General features: G+C 48.3%; 1 pseudogene; it reads right to left on the bottom strand.

Moving 5' to 3' along the window:
* Positions 1-22,752, bottom strand: part of LOC119361078 — a 63,245-nt pseudogene that overhangs the window by 424 nt on the left and 40,069 nt on the right.

Here is a 22,752-nt window from a genome sequence, read left to right as displayed (position 1 = left end):
TGAATCACCGTATTTTTGGAACAAAGTTCGGACACAAAGGAAGAACAAGGTCTTGAAGAAAGTACGATACTTCTTCCACCCGTTGAAGTAGTTCCCAATTGCAAGCTTGTAGTTTGGCCTCTGCTTCACTAATGTGTGGTACTCCAATACCCTGGCCCTGTAGCTGATGTATTCCTCATGTAGGTCAAGAAGGATTATGCACACAAGAATTCAATGAACATTGAATCATCCGGTGAGGATCGCTCGGCTCTTCCTCACTTTCCTGCATAGTCTTAGATCCTTCAGTCTGTCTACGGTCTCATAAGCATCACGGAGATTGACATCATACATGCTAGCTAAATCTGAGGCTTCAGCCATCTGAGCAATCAGCACCCAACGTATGAACTTGGAGACAAATGCACGGTACCTACTTTAGTAGGGTGGGAGTTAGTGTGAACATCTTAAGATTTCAAAAAAGAATTTTCTACATCCATTGCAGAAACTCAATATCCACCGGCTGGATTCACCGCTTAGCACAGAGATGAAGTGCCAAAGTTTAGGAAGAAATTAGAAGAAAGGGCCCTTGGTATTTTCAAGTGAATTTGTGATGGAATGATGTCTGAATATTGTGAACAAAGGGCCCAAAGTGTGTGCTCTAAGTTTCTTTTTTCAGAATACGCCAATAGTGTACCATAACTTTATAGAAGGCAGAATGATAATTACAAGTGCGAACATTCAAGCCAGCAGACGCCAACAAACTCATCTAAAGCTACTCTCTCACAAATTGTTGTAGGCCTCCTACACCTATCCCTGCACACCTCAAGTCCTGAACCTCCGTTGCGATTTGGCGCAACAATTGCCTGGAGCTTTTGAATTGCTGCGGTTTGTTGGACACTCGAGTGTTCCTCTGCTTCCACAGTGCCCAAGCAATGACAATGACCAGTGTATCGAAGCCGCGCCGCTCGGCGTGCCGGAACTGGCTCCTCGCCTGGAGCCACCAATCCAGAAATGTGTCGTGCGACTCCGGCCTCCCGACCTGGATGTAGAGCTCCTGGAAACTCAAGTACCATACCTCTCTTGCATACACACACTGGGTCAGGATGTGGTCCATATTTTCTTCTTCTTGCAGACATATAAAGCATGGCGAAGGGTGGTCCCATAGTCCATGTCTGGCACGACGGTCCGAAGTCCAAAGTCGATGTTGAGCTGCTAGCCATGCGAAAACTTTGCACCTAAGGGGCGCCCGGCTCCTCCACACGTAATCCGCGAATTGGGCCCTCTCCGGTGCTCTAAGTATGAACTACTAGCAATTTGGTTAGATTCTACAGCAGTAAACTAAGATGAAGTGTTCTGTCCGTGTTTGGATGTATTCCTTCGATCATGATTTTGCCTAGTAAAATCCAAATGGCAGAGAGCGGGGAGTGATCAATAGAAGTAGGAAGTAATAGGTGACCACTCTACACATGATTTTGCAATCACCAGATTGATAGGCACCATTCATTTAGTTGAATTGATTGTTTTGCTTAACAACTCAACTGATATAAATGTACGCAGTTGACCTCTCGAGAGAGAATGAAAAGAACTCCCTTGACCACTCAACTGATGCAACTATTTAGGTGCTTTAGTCCTTTATTTTGGTTTATGCTCATAAGTTTTTCAAATGTGAACCACTAAAGCCAATACCCTTGGCTCTCGGGTGTGGCAGTGGTCTTAAAAACTAAAAAAAAGCCGATACCCCTTTTGTTCAAGGTTCATCACTCGTGATAAAATATCATTTTTCCCTCGCACACTCATATTTGTTTCATCATCCTGTTTGAGTTGATCGTCATACTGTAATGTTTTATCATATCATTTGGTTATGCATTTAATTTCTAAATCATGAATCGTGTCTAGGGAAAGTAGCCTTTTGAGGTTTTGATAAAAATCTTGTCTCGGAGGTCCAGTAACAAATATTCACCTAGTAACACCTAAAAGATTAAATCTATGTAATCATCTGATTTGTTTGGTTAAATCTGTGTGGACATTGTGATTTCTGACAGAGCAACTTGTCTGTTATCATTTCCATGTGTAGAATCTACACCTCATGGCTCAAAAGTGGAGGTTGAATCAGCCGGCTTAAATGCTCTACCCATCAGTGGTGAACATGGTATGACAATTGCAACTTCAACCGTTCCCTTTAGAGTTTCCTCCATGTGTCACGGTCCACTCCTCTCAAGCTCTCTTTTCTTCCTCTTCTCGACTTGTCTTCTAGATCTCAGATTATCTAAATATGTGCACACATATCTATGATTTATGCATTAATCTATTCCGCAAGCAGAAGGGGAGAGGAAGGAGTGCTCAAGAACCATAGGAATGGAAGGCATCGGGAAAACACCAAATATAATATTTGTACCTCCAACACTAGAGGTGAAAACAAATAAGTTTGGCTTTCCTCCATATTCCCATTCCTAGCGCTCTCAAGATCTCTCTTTCTTCCTCTTCATGGCTTACTCTCAGTTCCTACAAAACTTTCAAATAAGTAAACACCAAGCTTGAAGTGTTGAACAAAGTGTTTCAGACTATAAATAAACTATAGGTCACTCTATATAGAGAACCTTAAGAAGCGCAAGCATTGAAGACTTGCAGTGCATGACGCACCAATCTACATCCAATGACAATGGGGCCACACAATAACCGGGCCTTGTCCTATTGTCATGTACTCTTAAGTCATAGCACATGCAGGGAGATCTTGCACTTACCAACATCCGAAAGCTGATATCTCATTTTATCAAATTGTGCATTTATATAGAACAGTAGAACCAAATGTTATGTGTAAAAAATAAGAATAATATGAAGCAAAAAAAGTTAGCTAGCAGAAGTTGATCTAAAAACAAAAATAATATGAACTTGTACAAATTTAACATAGAAAAAATACGAAACGACGGAAAAGAACATTCGAGTTACAATTGGTACACATGGGCTTCATATTTTTTTAGAGAAAAGTCGTCGGCCGAGCCTGAGAAGAGCTAGAACCTAGCCCAACTTTCAATTAACAAAGTCATCAACCAGCCAGGATTACAAGGGCACCACAATACAACGGAGATGCAAAGCAAGCGAAAAGAAAGATACAAGGCACTAGGCAGAACAACACAAGGCAACAACAGAAGCGCGGATGCCGACAACCAGCACTACGCCTACACCGACTAGCCAACTAAGTACACTGAAGGAGGGTCACACCGAGCAAGCATCGAGCACCGGTTGCATCCACAGGCCAAACTTGGGCAATATTTGAACTATCTCAGTCATCACAAAGGGCCACTACCCTTTCACCCAGACTCGATGGGTGCCGCACCGGTGACCAGTAGAGTGGCTACCATAGAGCCCAACTCAAGGTGTCCGAGCTGCCATAGGAGAAGCAGACGAAGCTGACCCACGAACCACAGGGGACCAACCAAACGAGAACCAAAGCCGGCAGTGGCAGCACGGAGCACCAGAAGGCGGCAGCGGCAGTGGACTTCATATATTAGCTACACTACAATAGATGATAATGTCAATCGCAAAAAAAAAAGAATAGATGACAATGTGACCAGCCCATGATTAGATTATGTAATAGCAAAACTAGAATGCTTGTACAGGTCGTTATTACTAGAGGAAAAAATATACAGGCTCGATGTTCTGTAAGTAATTTTGGCATCTGAATAATGTAGGTTGTACACAGATACATAGAAGGAGAGATATAGAAAAACAAGAATCATCAGCCACAATCCCTTGGTGGAAGCATTCACGTCCTTGTGTGAGCTCACTATCCACATCGATTCACCATGGGTCATCTAGGCAATACGCTGAACCACCTAGCAGTGGCGGAGTGTGAAGCATATTTTGGAAGCGGCTAAATGAGTGTATGAAAAATATATGGTGATCAGAGACGCCGGAGATTAAAAAAACAAAAAATATATTAATATCAAATAGATATCACCCAGTCTTTACACCAACAAGATGACTAAAAATATCTAGGATGCACACATCCAAAAAAGGGAAAAGAGAAAAAAAGACCCTGGCACGGTGATCAATCACCTGTAGTAGTAGCACTGTAACCACCACCAAAGACATCACCTGGACTAGAAAGAAGGTTCTCCAAAAGCACGCCTTCAGAAAGGAAACAATGCACAAGTGTTGCCGTTGTCCGATAAAAAATCATAGGTTTTCACATTGGAGAAAGACCAGACCTTGAACAAGGTCACTACCAGGCACAACCAATAAATGCCAGACCTTGAATTTTCACCCTGAAATCACGACTCGGTACTCAAAGGAGCACCACCAACAAAGAAGTCCTCCAATGTTGCTGCCCCCACTTGCGGAGGCTACTACTGCAAGTCACGTACCACCAGGCTCACAGGAACTCATGCCCGGTTTGGACGGGAACATATCCGCAAGTCAACTCTGAACAACTACATGTGAAGCAAAGTCTTCATTGCACCCAAGACCCCGCCTTCGCCACTTGTAGGTCCTCCAATCACGCCATGACATTCTCCACATGCTTTGATCCCTTGGAAATCTTGATGTAGACATGTCCCAAGGTGTCAACAAAAACACAGCTTCGTGATAACTCAGTGAAGCTGGTTATGCTGATGTTGTGGGTGCACACAACCGACCCCTATCCAATCAAGGTGTCCAAAGAGCGAGTTATATGCTAGTCCTTGTTTTCCTTTGAAGGAGAAGTCCGGAACTCGCCAATGGTCAGATCAAAGAGGAATGATCGCATGTAGAATGGTGACTTTGCGCGAAGACACTAGGGCCACCGCCTGACCGATTATTTTGTGAGACATGAGATCCCAAGATCAACCATATCTCAGTGCTCACCTCCGGCGGAAAGAGGAGGCCGCTGCCTCCATGTCCGGTTCCAACGCCCAGGCGCCCAAGTGATGCGGGCAGAGCCGCAGACCATCGATGCCACGCACTGGAAGCAACAAGGTGCGAGATCGGGGCCAGTCAGGCCCATGCAGGACTAGATCGAGCCCGCCCTGCCGCCGTTGCACCTCTGGTTGCTACCGCCACGCACCACCGCAGTAGAAGGAGTGGGAACGGGGCACCACCACCACCACTCCCGGCAATAATCAGCAGGAGCCCCGTTGCCGCCACATCGTGCAGGCTTTGCCCGACAGCGCCTCCGACGACGGCGGAGGGAGGGGAGGGCGAGGGGATAGGGCCTCGAGCGCCGGCAGGGGAAGCCCCGGTGCGGCGCAGTACCGCTGCACCAGGGTCAGGGTTAGGCCTCGTTTTTCAATTTTCAATCATTGGAGAACTAGTGGAGTAATTAACATAAATACAAGCCTATTTGGAAAAAAAATATCTAGGAAGGGGGGCCAGGGCCCGGTTTTGTCCCACTGATGCTCCGCCACTTCTACCTAGTATTTTCGGAACAAGTTTCAGACACAAAGGAAGATCGAGATCCTGAATATAGCTCGGTATTTCTTCTAGTCGAAAAGTACTTCACAGTTACAACCTTGTGGTTCAGTCACCGTCCCTTGGATCAAATCACCCAAGCTGCAACGCAAACATGCACTAAGGTTCGAGAATGGGGGAAATAAGTTGCGTCCCTAAACAGTACATTAAAAATATTGTTTATGATCAAGTGTAGAATTGGAGTTAAAAGTTTGCAAAGCTGTTGATAAATCATTTCACAGTCATGGTTGCTTCTTCCTAGTATGTGTTATCTATTCATTTGCTATGCCCATGTGTGACCTCTATATGAACATTTTATGTGATTTAGATCATTTTACACGGTGGATGCTAATTGAGCTAAAATATATTTAGTCTGAACTCCCTATAGATATCGGTTCAACATGGATTGCCTAAGCAACAAAATGAACCACCTAGTATTTTAGGGGCAAGGCTCGGACACAAAGAACGAGGTCCTGAAGATATTTCAGTAATTCTTTCACCCTCCTTCCTAGTTACAACCTTTTTGACCAGCCACCATCACTCGAAGGATCAAATCACATGGGTTGCAATGTAAACGCCCACCAAGAGTTGAGGAAATAAGCCTTATCCCGCACGTCTAAACAATCTATAAAAATACATCGTTTTATGATCATTTACAATTTTGATTGGAGTTTAGAGTTTCTATGTGGTTGTTTCTTGCTAGCAGGGCCGACCCTGGGCCAGGGCAGCAGGGGCGACGACCTGGGGCCCATGCAGACTAGTGGCCCCCACCCAGGCCATATATACGTATGAAAGGCTCGAAATCACTAATTAAGGAGTACTCCTTGCGGAGATCACTCCAATTTCCCCAGGTTGCGATAAGTGGCGTGTTGCATGTGCGCCACTTGTCGCAACCTGGAAGTTTTCTCTTTTTCCGTAGATCCATTTATTCAAAACATTTTATCTCTTAAACCGTGCGTTCAAATCTCGAACCGCTTTCGCCGTTGTATTCCTCGCGTCGAGATCTTCAAAACTAGATCCCATGCTGATAGGTTTTGACGAACTTTTTTTCACGAAAAAACGGACGAAAAAAACCGAACCGGGAGCATGGGTTTTTTCCCTTTTCAAAAGAGGCACGCCCGTGCCTCTGACGAAATCACAACCGTGCCTCTCGCGGAAGCAAAACCGTGCCTCTCGTGAAAGAGAAAAAAAATAGAAAATGTGTTTTTTTCATTTCCGAGGAGGCACGACCGTGACTCTCACGAAAGCACACCCGTGCCTCCCGCAGAAGCAAAACCGTGTCTCTCGCGAGAGAAAAAAAAACAGAAAACATGTTTTTTTGTTTCCAAGAGGCACGGCCGTGATTTTCGCGAAAACACAATCGTGCCTCGCGCGGAAGCAAACCGTGCCTCTCGCGAAAGAAAAAAAAAAGAAAACACGTTTTTTTTCGTTTCCAAGAGGCACGGCCGTGCCTCTCGCGAAAAAAATACGTTTTTATGCGCAAATTTTTTTTTGGTCGAAAAGCTAGGGAAGACCGGTGAAAAACCAAAACGTCAAAAAACCCGGAAAAAGCCCGTTTAAAAAGTCAAAAACGCGTACGAAAAATAAAAAAACAAAATCCGAAGGGAGTGCTCAGAGCGCGACACGTGGCGAATGACTGAGAGCGCCAAGTGACACTGATCGTTACGAGACTTCCGAAGGAGCGCTCGTTAATTAGTTTTTTTTTTGAGAAATTCGCTCGTTAATTAGTTGCTCCCTGACTTGGGTACACTCGTCAAAAACCAAACCAGAAAAGACCTGAGAGGCCCATCCGTGATATGTAGATTAGAAGCCCAAAGAACACACACACATAGCGCGTTCCAGAATACGGATCTGCTGTACGCGTGTATACCTGTTTGCGTGGAGCCGTGGCTGTTGGTTTTTTGTTTTTGTTTAAGGGAAGGACCTTTTCCGTGTGTTGTTGAGAAAAGGCCATCATGGTTAGTTTTTTTATTAAATTAAGAACCTTTTCCGTGGCTGTTAGTTTGATTGCTTCTTCAATTCTCCAACCTCAATCTAGTAATATTGGCTCGCTAAGGATCCATGGCTTCGTTTCCCGACAGACACGGAGGACCGAGCGGGCGAACGCCGTGCAACTCTGCATTGTTAATCTGGTTGATGGTAATTAAGTTGTATTGTTGTTCTCGTTTTTATAACACTTGCACTCTTGGAGGAAATAGCTGGTCTTGGTCGCATGGTCTCGATGTTTTGGACTTGGATAGCTGCAGTCCTGCAGAGTACACCAGCGTTGGAACACACATTATTGCTGCTAATTTAATCCAAAGTTGAGGTGTGCTCTTTTTTGTTTTTACAAACATATTGCCTAAAAACATTTATCTAATTCCATGAAAAGGAAAAAGAGAAAATGAACACACCAGTTAACTAAAGCAATTAGATGTCAATATTATTGAAACACCACAACCTATTATTATCGGTCCGGTCGTAATGAGGAGTATCATCTACTAGTATCATGCATATGATATTAGTGTATAATACTACTTTCCTAATGCATAGTATCATAAGTTAGTACCTTAGGTTGCCTTATTAATTGTCATGCATGACACAAAGTAGTTCAACATTTAATATGATACAGTATCATGATATGATACCACACCATCTCTTTCCTCATTTAATTGTGTGCCACGTCATCCTAAAAGTCTAGTTGGCATGCATGATACCGCTTATGATACTCCCATCACGACCAGCCTCAGATGCGACCTCGGTTTCAAATTACTCCCTTCGTTTGTTTTTATAAGACGTTCAGACAACTTGCTTTGTGCTGTTTTGAACAGTGTTTGAAAGTCTAAAACGTCTTATAAAAATAAACAGAGGTAGTACTTGTCTAGCTAGATACATCCCTATCTAGACAAATCTAAGACAAGTAATTTGAGACGGGGTACAATTTACAAAGGAAAGTATATCATAGTTTATGGCTTTACAAGAATTTTTCCATATCAAAGTGTGTAATTCCTTTTTTTTCTCCACCACAGCCGTTGGGCCAACGGCTGGGCCCACTCAGGAGTCCGCCCTTGGGCCCTCGAAACTCCAGGGCCGGCCCTGCTTACTAGCATGCGTATATATCTGAAAGGATCGATATAGTTGACTAGAGGGTGGGGGTGAATAGACAACTAACAATTTTTAGCTTTTCTTTACCAATTTAAACTTTGCATCAAAGTAGGTTGTCTAGATATGCAACTAGGTGAGCAACCTATATGATGCAACAACAACAAGTATACAAGCAAGCAAGGGATACAACACAAATAAGCTTGCACAAGTAAAGGCACGAGATAACCAAGAGTGGAGCCGGTGAAGACGATGATGTGTTACCGAAGTTCCTTCCTTTTGAGGGGAAGTACGTCTCCGTTAGAGCGATGTGGAGGCACAATGCTCCCCAAGAAGCCACTAGGGCCACCGTATTCTCCTCACGTTCTCACACAATGCGAGGTGCCGTGATTCCACTATTGGTGCCCTTGAAGGCGGCGACCGAACCTTTACAAACAAGGTTGGGGCAATCTCCACAACTTAATTGGAGGCTCCCAACGACACCAGAAAGCTTCACCACAATGGACTATGGCTCCACGGTGACCTCAACCGTCTAGGGTGCTCAAACACCCAAGAGTAACAAGATTCGCTAGGGATTAGTGGGGGGAATCAAATTTCTCTTGGTGGAAGTGTAGATCGGGGCATTCTCAACCAATCCCGAGCAAATCAACAAGTTTGATTGGCTAGGGAGAAAGATCGGGCAAAAATGGAGCTTCGACCAACAATGGAGCTTGGGGATGGAAGAGCTAGTCAACTAGAGGAAGAAGACATCCCTTTTATAGTGGAGAGACAAATCCAACAATTATCCACTTACTCAGCCCGCGACCTGCGGTACTACCGCTCCAGACAAGCGGTACTACCGCAGGGGCTCGCGGTATTACCGCGGCGTACCGCGGTACTACCGCTACTACGGCAGGAACTAGTCGAGGCCAGAGCCGCAAAGGCTAAGGGAGGTACTGCCGCTGACGCGGTACTACCGCTCTCCCTTGCGGTACTACCACAAGGCCGGAATGGACTAGCCTGGGAAGGGCGCGGATGAATAAAAATACATCCGTGCCTACTTCCGCTTTAAACCAAATAGTGCAAAAATCTGGCACGGTATTACCGCACCTGGCGGGCGGTACTACCACGCAGGGAGCGGATGTAAAAAATTACATCCGCCCCTACTTCCGCTCGTTTTGCTGTGCCAGACCAGGACTCACGGTACTACCGCGCACATGGGGCGGTACTACCGCGTAGGGCGCGGATGTAAAAAATTACATCCGCCCCCACAGCCGCGCGAGCGGCTGAGTCCGGTCTGAGGCCACGGTACTACAACTCCTTAGGAGTGGTACTACCATGGGCACCTATGGTACTACCACAAAGGCGTGCGGTACTACCGCGGGGGCCTGCTGTACTACCGCTCCTAAGAGCAGTACTACCGCATGCCTCAGATCAGCAACACTAGGAATCCTTCTCTTTGCAAATATATGAAGAAAATGGAGGAAGCTCCAAAGCGCAAAGGGAAAGGCGATGCAGAGGGAGTAAACGTGTATGTGATGATTCCACCCGAACCTTTCCAACGCGGACCCCATCTTGATAGTACGGCTTTCCTACGACTCAATTCCACCGAAAAGAAACATAGAAAAACGCCGTCTCTAATAGTCTTCGAGGGGCACCAAACCGTCTTGTGCCTAGCGACGAAACGTCTGAAATACTCAAGGCACATGATTAGTCCGCGAAAGCATTGTCATCAATCACCAAAACACCTTAGGGATAAATATGCCCTTACAATCTCCCCCTTTTTGGTGGATTGATGACAATACGGGATTTGCACAAGGGGAAATAATATAGAACATAAGCAAACCCCACATCTCTAAAGTATAGACGAGCTCCCCTAGACGCGTGCTATCTAGATAAGTGCTTTGGACTGCATGACACGAATACTAGGATCAACACTCCGCCTATATTTTATAGACAATGCATATCTCGCAACAATAAGGCGAACACTAAACAAGATAGTAAATATGAGCATAACATAAATAGCACAATATATCATAAGCTCAATAAGGTACGATAGAGAGCATATGTCTTACACCATATGATAGACCAAGTCTCACGAGCAAACTAAACCAAAGCAAGCAAGGTTCAACAGAACAAACACGAGCAAAGCAAACACAAGCACGACACAAGAAGCACGACACAAGACTCGCAAATCCCTACATTCTCTCCCCCTTTGGCATTGAGACACAAAAAAGGCAGAGAGGACACCTACAACACAAGTGGTGGCTCAAGCGGAGTAATCAGACGCACGCTCCTCGTCAGACTCGGCAGCGGGAACGGTCTCCTCGTTGTCCTCCTCAGAATCAGTCCACTTGAAGCTTTGTTTTGCCATCCACTCAACCTCTAGAGTGATGTGCTCCTCAGAACCACCAGAAACATCCTCTCCAAACAGCCTCATAAGCTTCTTGTCCCAGCGGCGACTCTCCTTGGAAACAACGTGAGCCCGATATTGCATACAGAACAAAGCCTTCATCTTGTTCTTCAGCCTCTTAGCCCAAGATGGCTCAGAGGTGGGAGGGATGAAACCCTCGGAGGGATGAAACCCTCGGAGCTGTCCTCGTCCGCTGCCTCCTCCTCATCCTCATCTACATCCACATCCATGGCAGCCGCGGCCTCAGCACGAGAAGTGGTGTTAGCCCACTGAGTCTTGACACGGAGCCTGATGGACTCGTGTCGAATCCAACCAGGGGCCTCAAACTCCTCCTGAGGGTAGAGGTCCTCCCAAGTCGCCGAGATCAAATGAAACAGATAAGGTCCTTAGATGGACCTTGCGGTTGAATACCGCAAACCGAAGCTCACACCACATGATATGTGAGACATCAAGTGGTGGCGACTGAGAGTTGCGCGCTTCCTCACACAGAAGCAGCATGTCCACAAGATAAGCATGCACCTTGTCCTTGTCACCAATGCAAGGAAAGAGAGAGTTGCAGAAGATCCGGTACATGATGTCAAGGAAGGAGTTGAGCACCCAAGATGACTTGCCATTGGAGAGCTTCTTCACAACATAGAAGGGCTGAATCTTGTTCTTGTTAGCTGACTCGGGATTGGCATGAGGACGAATGCCTTGGGGTGTGGCGAGCCCCTCATCCTGAACACCAAGCAAAGTCATGAACTCCTTCCAAGTAGCAGTCAGCTACTGACCATTGGTCATCCAAGTCATAGTCCGTTCCTCGTTAGGATGAAAGTACACCGAGGCAAAGAACTGAGCCACAATCTCAAGATCATAGTCTTTGTGGAAAGAGATGATGTGCTCAATGCCAAATTGCTCCACAAGATCCAGAGCCTCACCAAAGTAGTCCCGGTGCTTTGCTTCCCTCAGATGATGCATGTCGATCCAGTGCACATCCACATAGATGTTTCACTTGGCCTTGATCATATCCAGATAAATGAGATTCTGCTGCTTGGTCCAGAACAGTTCATTCCCTCGGAAGTTGGCATGAGGATGCACATAGAGATTGATCTTCCTTCGAGAGATGAACTCAGCAAGGGGCATCTCATCCATGCCCATGGTGGGTTCCTTGTTCTTGGTGGCGGTGGTCTTGGTCCTGCGTTGGGGGGCACTGGAGACCTCTGGAGCTTCATCTTGATTTTGCAGATGCTTGGAGCCCGTGTCACGGCTTGGATTGGAATGATGAGCAGAGGCACCGGAGTCACCACCTAAGACACAAAGCACAAGAACACGCACAAACAATGAGAAAGATCAATGCAAAGAACACAAAAAAGCAATGAAACAAGTAGAACTAGCACTTGACAATTGCCACATGAGAGGTTTGACAACAACAGTAGCACTTCTTGAACACGCGGTATTAAAATTTTAGTGCCGCTCCAAGTCACGGTAGTACCGCGCTGGAGGTGCAGTAGTACCGCGCGGGAGGTGCGGTAGTACCACAGAGAGTCAGATCCGAAACTACCACTGGATTTGAGTACTACCACGACAACCAAGCGGTACTACGGTCGATCAAATCTACCACGGGGCAACATATCAAGTACTATCTCTACGCATTACTACTCTCCTACATCCTACTCTTGCACAAATTTAGCCTAAAATCTCAAGAACCGCATGCATCTCCCCAAAAACCTAGAAGCAAAAGAACGAACCAACAAGAAAGGGATTTGGGGAGAAACCTTGGTCCATAGCAAGAGGACGTGGTGGGGAACGATCCCACCGGTCGGAATCTGAGGAGAGTGGCCAGAGATGGAGATCCGGCGAGGGCCTCCGGCGCCATTCGTGGGTAGGAGAGAGAGAGGCGGCATGGGGAAGAAAGAGTGAATGGGTATGGGGGAGTTGGAACTCCCCCTGCCTGCTCTTAACCCCCACGTGCTCGCTACTCCATGGTAGTACCACACGTCCTTGCGGTAGTACCGCCCGGGCGGAAGTACCGCGCCATGGGCGGTAGTACTACTCCACTAGCGGCAGTAAAAAATTACTGACGTGCTGGTTGCGGTAGTATGGTGTCCTTGCGGTAGTACCGTGGCAGGCCACGGTAGTACCGTGAACCCAAGAAAATGCAGTTTCAACCAAAGGAAGAAACAACTTTGCACAGAACCTTCAAGCAAACGAACACACAAACGAGCTAACAAATGAGACACCACAAGCACAAGCTTAGCACGAAGAGAGAAAAGCAAGAGACAACAAGGACCAAAAACGAGACACAACCTCTCCAAGGAGAGGGCGGTGGCGGGAGCCACCTATGTTTGAGTCGATTGGTATGGCACCGTGAAGAATTATCCTTGGGCCCATGATCACAACTCGTCTTTGAAGCACAAGTACCATAAAAAATGGCGAATGTGAAAGAGTTGATCACTTTATGCATAATGGGGGGGGGGGAGAGTTCATTGAGAGAACAACACTCCCCCTATGTCCATGCCTACACCTGAACTAGACAACAAGTTGAGTGTGTGGGGTGTGCAAGGGTTCAAGTCACGTTGCTTGAATCAATGATATTTAGCTCATTCCTTAACTCACAAAATCTTGCTTCATCCATGGGCTTCGTGAAAATATCCGCAAGGTTATCATGAGTGTTGACATACTTGAGCTCGATCCCCCCTCGCCTAATATGATCCCGGATGAAGTGATACCGAATCTCAATATGCTTCGTCTTGAAGTGTTGCACCGGGTTGAGAGAAATCTTGATGGCACTTTCATTGTCACACCAAAGAGGCACTTTGTCACAAATGACACCGTAATCCTTTAAAGTTTGCCTCATCCATAAGAGTTATGCACAACAACTACCGGCCGCCACATACTCCGCTTCGGTGGACGAGAGAGACACACAACTTTGTTTCTTGGAAGACCAACTCACCAAAGAGCAACCAAGAAATTGGCACCCTCCGGAAGTGGACTTCCTATCCACTTTGTCTCCCGCCCAATCAGAATCCGAATATCCTTCAAGCTTGAAGTTTGCTCCTCTTGGGTACCATAAGCCAAAGTTTGGGGTATGAGCCAAGTATCGGAAGATTCGCTTGACCACCACAAGGTGGCTTTCCTTCGGTGCGGCTTGTAACCGTGCACAAATTCCCACACTCAATATGATATCCGTTCTAGATGCACAAAGGTAAAGCAAGGAGCCAATCATGGAGCGATATACCTTTTGATCCACCGCTTTACCATTTGGATCAATGTCAAGTTGGCACTTGGTGGGCATTGGGGTGGAAGCCGGCTTGACATCACTTAGCTTGAATCTCTTTAGCATGTCTTGAGTGTATTGATGTATACTACACAACCTTCCTCTTGTAGACGTTGTTGGGCCTGCAAGTGCACATGTTTGTAGGACAATAGCAAATTTCCCTCAAGTGGATGACCTAAGGTTTATCAATCCGTGGGAGGTGTAGGATGAAGATGGTCTCTGTCGGTGTCAAAACCGGCGGATCTCGGGTAGGGGGTCCCAAACTATGCGTCTAGGCGGATGGTAACATGAGACAAGGGACACGATGTTTTTACCCAGGTTCGGGCCCTCTCGATGGAGGTAAAACCCTACTCCTGCTTGATTAATATTGATGATATGGGTAGTACAAGAGTAGATCTACCACGAGATCGGAGTGGCTAAACCCTAGAATCTAGCCTATGGTATGATTGTTGTTCGTCCTACGGACTAAAACTCTTCGGTTTATATAGACACCAGAGAGGGCTAGGGTTACACAGAGTCAGTTACAATGGGAGGAGATCTTCATATCGTATCTCCAAGCTTGCCTTCCACGCCAAGGAAAGTCCCATCCGGACACGGGACGAAGTCTTCAATCTTGTATCTTCATAGTCCGGGAGTCCGGCCAAAGGTCTTAGTCCGGCCATCCGGACACCCCCTAATCCAGGACTCCCTCAGTAGCCCCTGAACCAGGCTTCAATGACGACGAGTCCGGCGCGCAAGTTGTCTTTGGCATTGCAAGGCGGGTTCTCCTGCAAATTCTCTGTATCCGTCGAATAGTGTCCGGCTTCTAGTGTGTGCTGTCCTCCTCGGCTTCTGTGCCCCATAATGACCATGTTCCATGCGTCAAGCGAATGTGAAAAGCCAGGGGGTTCTCTTTTCACTTACCCCCCCTAGTTGCGTTAACGAGCCGCCCATAAAAGAGACGGGGATTTAGATCCAACTCGCACCATCTTCCCTCCGCGAGTCTTCATCAGAGTGCCTCTGACAGAGATCCATTCCAACATGGCCAGTCGATGCCGCTCCTCCTCTCGCTCCTCTAGCCCTCGGCCCGGAGATTGGGGGCGGTGCTCCGTCCCACATAGCAAGTTAGTAGTGCTTCAGTCCAAGGGGCTTCTCCCCCCAGCATATATGGTCCCCGTTCGGGCTGGGATTGCTGCCCATAGCGGCGGAGAGCAGGCGGAGGGCATTCCCAACCCCTCTCAAGGAGAGAGGGTATGCCTAGTCCATTATTTGATGAGAGGACTAGGATTTCCAATTCATCCATTTCTCCGAGGGTTGCTAGAGTTCTATGGCCTCCAGCTACATAACCTCACGCCCGCCTCCATTCTACACATCGTGGGCTTCGTGGCCCTCTGCGAGCTGTTCTTGGGTGTTGAGGCCCATTTCGTGCTGTGGAAGAGGTTGTTTTTCCTTGTGCCCCGTTCTCAGGAGGGGTCTATTTATCAGGTGGGCGGAGCCGAACTATGGCGCATCGCCGGGACCGGATACCTATCCGACACCCCAAAGAGGGTGTCCGAAGACTGGCCCTCGGAGTGGTTTTATATAGACGACGTTCCCCTGCCGGAACCTGTACGGATCGGACTCCCGAGTTCAATAATGCCCCGTTGAAGAAGCGCCTGAGTTGGCGCCCACGGAACCCTCAGAGGGAAGCTGACAGGGACGTCCTGTAGCTGATGAGCCAGATAAGGTTGTTGGCTCACTCCGGACTGACCATGATTAAGGTCATGGCCGTATGCATTATGCGAGGGGTGCAGCCGCTTCAATACAGAGGCCACCCCATGTGGGATTTCAACGGGGAGGATGACGCCACCCAGTGCGGCCGCAAGGGGCCAGATTCGGCCGCCACTTTAACGAGAATCTTATCCGCTTTGTACAAGGGGGAAGAGGAAGAATTCCTCCGTGTCAACACGGAAGGCGGATTCTCTATGTACATTCCTCCTAGTTGGGTGAGCGGACACTTTCACTTGCCTGTCCGTTTGTGAAATTCCCGTAGTTGAGTACTTAAACTTAGCAATGTTCAAACGCAGGAGCTGCGCTAGTCTGTGAAGGAAATAAACAGCCCTACTCCACAACCCGAGGACCCGGGGCGGCCCCTCGATCCGGACTCCCAAGAAGATCCGGACTTATGCATGGAGTTGATTGATGGAGTATTTCATCAGTTGAGCAAGAATAACTCCTTAGTGGCCATCACGGCCGACTATCCCGGACTACTTCCAGCCTCCAAGGTAACTAAGACCGAAGTCCCAGTATTCTAATGCTTTATCTTGCATGCCGTGCACTAACAACGTTTCACAGGGTAAATCCTTGAGGCACAAGGCCGAGCCCGCGGTGGGCAGCCAACAAGGGCCGCTGAAGCCAAGCGGGCCAGAAAGAAGTGCGGACCGGATCGAGATTCCGGCGCAACAGTATGGCATGCGGATTTAACGCCTAGGGTTTACACCCTTGAGTCTTACTAATGCTCATGATTTTCTTAGGAAGAAGAGAGCCCGCCGGACTATGTCCACCGGCCAAGGTTTGAGGCCGGGTCCGGAAGCGGAGACGGACACGGAACGCGCCTCGAGCGCTCCTCTGACAGAGGGTGCCGACGGGCTATCTGCCACCAATTCAGAGGTGGAAAGTGCCCTGAACCACAGGCGTCGCCGGACTATTCTTCGTGATGCGTGTTTTTCCCCAGAGGCGTTGGACGCCTTTAATACAGGAGATGCGTATCTCCGTGCTGCTCAAAATGGTCTAGCCAGAGCCACAGAGAAGTATGTGAAAGACATACAGGTGAGTAAAATTGAAGGTTATATATGTCAGTAGGCCCCGAGACTTGAAACAGTGAAGATAACTGTTTGAAGGATCATGTGCTATGCAATGTCTTACAAAGAAGAACACGCAATTGTCCCAGGAGCTCGAAGAGTGCAAGGCTTAGCTCGAGGTCGCATTGGCCACTTCAGAGAATGTCAAGGGGACGCCCGCAGGTAATATGTGCTTCGAAAGGTACCTCCGTTTTGAAATGCGGCAGGCGTGCAACCCTGACTATAACAATGCAGATGAGGCCGGAGTAAATCCGGACCAGCAACAACTCCTACGCCAACTAAAGGCTGGCGAGAACGTGCTGACGAGGGTGAGGTAAGAGAAGTACAAGCTTCAAGACGCCAATACCCAGCTAGGCGAGGAACTGAAAGATGTTCGTATTCAGCTGTCCTCTGCCGTGAAGGAGAATCGGCGACTTCGACGCGGCATTTTTAGTAAGTGCTTGACCGAATCTTCGAAAAAAGAATTCGGCAAGGAAGTCGATTGACAGAGCTATGTCTGTAGGTCTGCTGACGGGTCGTCCGGCGGAGGAAATGCCCGGTTCATCGGGAGACCTTCTTCCCGAGCTGTTGCAACTACACGAGCGAGTTCGGCAGGCAATGCAAGGCGTCATCCAGGCTATGTGGCCATCCCTCTCCGTGCCCGAAGGCCTTGAGGAGCTTGCCAAGAAGCTGGAGGGAGTGCGGCAGCGCTTCCAGTTGTGGAAGATATCGGCTTGCCGTCAAGGTGCCAGGGAGGCCTGGGCCATGGTGAAGACTGGGTACACGAAGGCTGACCCAAACCACATGGCCGAGGTCGGCCCTATAGGTCCGGACAGAGAGGAGATCCCGGTCAGCTTGGCATATGGCCAGGTGGAGCTGGCTGCAAAGTATTTCCAACAGGACTGTAAATTAGACCGCCTGTTAGATGGCATTGAAGAAGAATATGCCGAGTAGGATTGACTCTGTAAAAATGACATAAAAAATGTCCTCTAGCCGGATTGTAGACCGTTTGTCATTGCGGACCTTTTCGCTTCGACCTCTGGACCCTATAGTCTGGAGTGTGTCCGAATGCCCTCTTGGTTATGTAAGAACCGGGGCATGCATGGAGACAAGGCGTAGGGGTCATAAGTGCTTTAGCAGACAAGTGCCCAACTAGTTATGTTATATTACATGGTTAGTAAGAAACATCTTCCAGAGAGAATAGTTCTGTTCGGGGTTCCTTTCCCTGGGAGGCATGCCCTAAAGTACATGTCCGAACTGCCGGAAAGAGCAGAAAAGCATCTCGGGGCAAATGAATAAATATGAAAGATCATCTTTTAGTTCACCGACCGAATATTCCCTTAAGAACACTAGCTTTCGGCTTCACCCAGTCTAAGGTACACATCCGGCTGACCCGGCAGTAACAATCGCAGAGGTGCTCCCTTTACCACCTAGCCGAATGAACGGGAACATAGAGGTAAGCACAGGAGCCAGGCAACCCAGCTTGGCCAAAACTTAAGTCATATCGATGCATATAATGGTGTATAAAAGGTTCATGCGGAAGCATCACACATGTTTTGGGCATGAGGCCCATTTTATATAAACTTCTTGGTAGAGAAGCCCCCAGGTATTGTGAGTGCAGGTAGCGCGTCGGGTGCGTGCGAATATTGCACATGCAAGCCCCTAAGGGCTTGTGAGAAAAAAGGGGAGGGAGAAGGAACAAAATCCCGGACTGCCAAAAATAAAAATAAAAAATAAAACAAAGGGACGAGGGAAGGAGACGAACACGGAGTCCGGTGCTAGGCGTAGAACCTTCATAGGCGTGCTGCATTCCATGGGTTCGGCTCGAGTCGGTTGTCCGATGCGCCTCGCAGACGGTACGCTCCCCGGTCAGTACTTGGTCGATGATGAAGGGGCCCTCCCATTTGGGCTTTAATTTATCCTTTTTCTTGTCCGGCAGGTGTAGAACTAGTTCACCAACGTTATATGTTTTGGCCCGTACTTCTCTGCTTTGGTATCTTCGAGCCTGCTGTTGATAGAATGCGGAACGAGCCTTTGCCACGTCGCGCTCCTCTTCCAATGCGTCCAAGCTGTCCTGCCGATCAAGCTCGGCTTCTCTTTCTTCGTACATGCGCACTCGAGGTGAGTCATGGATTATGTCGCATGGCAGTACTGCTGCGCCGTATACCATAAAAAATGGTGTGAATCCGGTAGCGCGATTCGGCGTGGTCCACAGCCCCCAGAGTACGGAGTCAAGCTCCTCTACCCAGTGCATGTTAGATTCCTTGAGGGATCGCACTAGTCTGGGTTTGATGCCGCTCATAATGAGACCATTGGCCCGTTCGACTTGACCGTTAGTTTGAGGGTGATAGACTGAAGCATAGTCGAGCTTGATGCCCAGGTTTTTGCACCAAAGTTTGACTTCATCGGCCGTGAAGTTTGTGCCGTTGTCGGTTATGATGCTGTGGGGGACGCCGTAACGGTGTACGACCCCGGATATGAAGTCTATCACTGGTCCGGATTCGGCCGTCTTTACAGGCTTGGCTTCTATCCATTTGGTGAATTTGTCCACCATGACCAGTAGGTCTTTTTGCTTGTGGGTTCCTCCTTTAAGGGGTCCGACCATGTCAAGCCCCCAGACCGCGAAAGGCCAGGTAATGGGTATAGTTTTGTAGGGCGGTAGGCGACATGTGGCTTTGGTTGGCGAATAACTGGCAACCAACACATCATTGCACTAAGTCCTGAGCGTCTGCCCGGGCCGTTGGCCAATAAAATCTGGTACGGAAGGCCTTGCTTACAAGGGCCCGGGCTGCGGCGTGGTGCCCGCCGAGTCCGGCATGAATTTCAGCCAAAAGGTCTCGCCCTTCTTCTTCAGAGATACACCTTTGAAGGACTCCGGTTGTGCTTTTCTTGTAAAGCTCTCCCTCGTGGACTTTGTAGGCTTTAGATCGCCGCACTATGCAGTGGGCCTCATTTTGGTCCTCAGGAAGTTCCTGCCTAGTTAGGTAGGCTAGGAATGGTTCTGTCCAATGGGCAATGACTGCCATTATTTCGTGGGCTGACGGCGTTGTTTCGTTGGCGTAGCCCCCAATTGTGTCAGAATGTTCGGTGAGGGGCAGTGTAGTTGTGTCCGGGCTATTGTTTCCGGATTCTCCTTCCCATGATACAGATGGCTTGAACAGCCTTTCTAGGAAGATGTTGGGAGGGACGGCCTCGCGCTTGGCACCGATGCGTGCCAGCACGTCTGCTGCTTGGTTATTTTCCCGGGCTATGTGATGAAATTCGAGCCCCTCAAACCGAGCTGACATCTTTAAGATGGCGTTGCAGTAAGCTGCCATTTTCGGGTCCTTGGCGTCGAAGTCTCCATTTATTTGGGATACTGCGAGATTTGAATCCCCGCGGACCTCTAGGCGCTGAATGCCCATGGAGACTGCCATTCGGAGGCCATGTAAAAGGGCCTCGTATTCGGCTGCGTTGTTCGAATCCGTGTACATTATCTGAAGTACGTATTGGACTGTGTCCCCGGTTGGGGATGTCAGAACGACGCCAGCCCCCAGGCCAGCCAACATTTTGGAGCCGTCGAAGTGCATGATCCAGTTGGAGTATGCGCCGTATTCTTTAGGGAGTTCGGCTTCAGTCCATTCGGCGATGAAGTCGGCCAAAACCTGCAACTTAATAGCTCGCCTTGGCTTGTAGGTTATGTCGAACGGGAGGAGCTCGATGGCCCATTTGGCAATCCGGCCCGTTGCGTCGCGGTTGTTTATAATGTCATTAAGGGGTACTTCGGATGCCACTGTTATGGAGCACTCTTGAAAGTAGTGTCGCAGCTTCCGGGATGCCATGAACACCGCATATGCTATCTTTTGATAATGCGGGTATCGTGACTTGCATGGAGTTAGCACAGTGGACACGCAGTACACTGATTTTTGGAGGGGGAACTTGTGTCCATCCGCTTCTCGTTCGACGACGAGCACCGCGCTTACAACTTGATGGGTTGCCACGATGTATAATAGCATTGGTTCGCCCGTGTTGGGCATGGCCAGGACCGGATTTGTTGCCAATATGGCTTTTATTTCTTCGAGTCCGGCCGTGGCGGCCTCCGTCCACTCGAAGTGGTCGGTGCGCCGCAGGAGGCGATAGAGGGGTAATGCCTTTTCTCCTAAGCGGGAGATAAAGCGGCTTAGAGCCGCCACGCATCTTGTCAGTTTTTGTATTTGTTTGAGGTCCTTTGGGGTATCTAATTGTGACAGAGCTCGGATCTTGGCTGGGTTTGCTTCAATTCCTCTACCGGATACGATGAAGCCCAGGAGCTTTCCGGCTGGTACGCCGAAAACGCATTTTTCTGGGTTGAGCTTAATGTCATATGTTCGGAGATTGTCGAACATGAGCCTCAAGTCATCTACTAGAGTATCGACGTGTTTTGTTTTGACGACCACGTCATCTATGTATGCTTCGACTATTTTGACGATCTGGTTAGCCAGACATGTCTGAATCATGCGCTGATATGTTGCACCGGCGTTTTTGAGCCCGAAGGGCATCGTGTTGAAGCAGAATGGGCCGTATGGGGTGATGAATGCCGTTGCGGCCTGGTCTAACTCTGCCATCTTGATTTGATGGTAGCCAGAGTATGCATCGAGGAAACACAATGAGTCGTGTCTTGCGGTGGCATTGATGATTTGATCAATTCGGGGGAGTGGGAAAGGGTCCTTTGGACATGCCTTGTTTAGATCTTTGAAATCGACACATAGACGCCAAGATTTGTCCTTCTTTGGTACCATCACCAGGTTTGCTAGCCAGTCCGGATGTTTTATGTCTCTGATGAATCCGGCTTCCAGCAGTTTTGCTAGCTCCTCTCCCATGGCTTGTCTCTTAGGTTCGAAAAAGCGCCGTAGGGTCTGCTTGACGGGTTTAAACCCTTTTATGATGTTCAGGCTGTGCTCGGCCAGCCTGCGTGGGATTCCTGGCATATCCGAGGGGTGCCAGGCGAAAATGTCCCAATTTTCTCGCAGAAAGTCTCTGAGTGCGGCGTCTACATCGGGTTTTAATTGTGCCCTGATGGAGGCCGTTTTTGTAGGGTCCATTGGATGGACTTGGAATTTGACTATTTCGTCCGCTGGTTTGAAAGAGGTGGACTTGGATCTCTTGTCTAGTATCACATCGTCTCTGTCCATCGTAGAGCAGCAACGCCGTCAATTCCTCGGCCGCTAGGGCCTCGGATAATGCCTCCAGGGCCAGTGCGGCTGTCTTCTTTTCACCGCGGAGCGCTATGTCCGGATCACTTGCGAGAGTGATGATTCCGTTGGGCCCGGGCATTTTGAGCTTTATGTACCCGTAATGGGGTATATCTTGGAAAATTGTAAATGCTTCTCGACCTAGCAGAGCGTGGTAGCCGCTGCTGAACGGGGCCACTTGAAACATGACCTCCTCGGATCTGTAATTGTCCGGCGTGCCGAACACCACATCTAGTGTGATTTTTCCTGAACAGCACGCTTCCCGGCTTGGGATTATTCCCCTAAAAGTTGTGTTGCTTCGCTCAATGCGGCTCCAGTCGATTTCCATTTTTCGCAGGGTTTCCTCGTAGATGAGGTTGAATCCGCTGCCGCCATCCATGAGTACCTTTGTAAGTTGGAAGCCGTCCACTATCGGACTGAGGACCAATGCGGCTGGTGCTCGGGCTGTCCGGAATTTAGGTTCGTCACTGGCATTAAAGGTGATAGCCATGTCACTCCATGGGTTTATTGTTGCTACTTGGTAGATTTCGGCGAGGTTGCGGAGCGTTCGTTTCCTTGCATTGTTTGATGTGAAGGTCTCGAAGACTGTCGACACCGTACTGGGGAGGTATTCTT

The sequence above is a fragment of the Triticum dicoccoides genome, chromosome 2B (assembly GCF_002162155.2).
Source record: "Triticum dicoccoides isolate Atlit2015 ecotype Zavitan chromosome 2B, WEW_v2.0, whole genome shotgun sequence".
Classification (NCBI taxonomy): domain Eukaryota; kingdom Viridiplantae; phylum Streptophyta; class Magnoliopsida; order Poales; family Poaceae; genus Triticum; species Triticum dicoccoides.
The sequence above is the reverse complement of the archived record's forward strand: the minus strand, read 5'-3'. Positions and strand labels throughout refer to the sequence as shown.